A 1,287-nucleotide genomic window follows, 5' to 3' on the forward strand; every position below is an offset into this window, starting at 1 on the left:
TCAAATGTAGCCCTGGGCATTTCATTGTGATTTTTCAAATGTATCCCACATGTCAGGGTCCATGCAATGGGCTTCCCTGGAGGGTGGTCACATGACCAATTACCAAAAATGGTCAAAAACGAAAGTTGTAGCCCTACACTGTAGCTTCCCGAATCTGTTTGAATTATGTTCTGAAGTGCTCCTGTTGTGGAGATATGAGGTAAAGGAATTTCAAAAGCGTTGCGTTTTTTTTTTTTTTTGTGTTTTTCTCTATGAAAACAAAACCAAATAACATGATTTCAGTATATTCAGAAAGCTAAAAGAAAGGGCTACAATTATTGTATCGTGGGAAAAATGACCAAAAAAGGAAGGTGCATCCTGTACTACTTATAAGAATCAGATATAGACTACCAAGTTTACTGATAGACTACAAAAAAGTCGGACTTAGACTACACAGTTTACTGATACACTATAAAAGACTACAAAAGTCGAAATTAGACTACAAAGTTTACTAATACACTACAAAAGACTACAAAAGTCGAACTTAGACTACAAAAGCGTGGACTTAGACTACATAGTTAGGGTTAGAGTCAAAAGGTTATCTTGACTACAAAGTTTGTAGTGTGCCCTTTTTCATTAAAAAAGTTTGTAGTGACCGCTTTTTGAGACTACAAAAGTTGTAGTGTTGCGCTTTTTCATTGGAAAAGTTTGTAGTGTCCGCTTTTTAAGACTACAAAAGTTTATAGTGTCTGCTTTTTGAGACAACAAAAGTTTGTAGTGTTGGGCTTTTTCATTAGAAAAGTTTGTAGTGTCCGCTTTTTGAGACTACAAAAGTTTGTAGTGTGCACTTTTTTATTAGAAGAGTTTGTAGTGTCTGCTTTTTCATTTAAAAAAGTTTGTAGTTGACATGTAGTTTATGGTGTCCTTGGCCCTATCTATGTTATGGGGATGAGGTTGATTGCCATCATATTGCCAGTGCCAGCATTAGTATTTGACATCATGCACAAGTTGTCTTTCATATTGATACCTACTGTCCTATCTCAAGACATAATTGTAAGCTCATATGGGGATATGGCTGAAGGATTGACATGACTTTACATATTGCTATTGCCACATCATCAGTTCCTCACATCATGCCCAAGTTGGCTTTTAAGCTAGAGAAGGCTATTCATGTTGATATCTACTCAATACATGGTCAACTTACAACATGACCTGTCTTCAAGACACCTCAAAGGATGAATTAGCCCATCATCCTACAGCCCTCAAAGACCTGTATCAAACTTGATTATGTTTGGGACAGGTCAGTAT

The sequence above is a fragment of the Laccaria bicolor genome, genomic scaffold (genome assembly GCF_000143565.1).
Source record: "Laccaria bicolor S238N-H82 LACBIscaffold_27 genomic scaffold, whole genome shotgun sequence".
In the NCBI taxonomy this organism is placed as follows: domain Eukaryota; kingdom Fungi; phylum Basidiomycota; class Agaricomycetes; order Agaricales; family Hydnangiaceae; genus Laccaria; species Laccaria bicolor.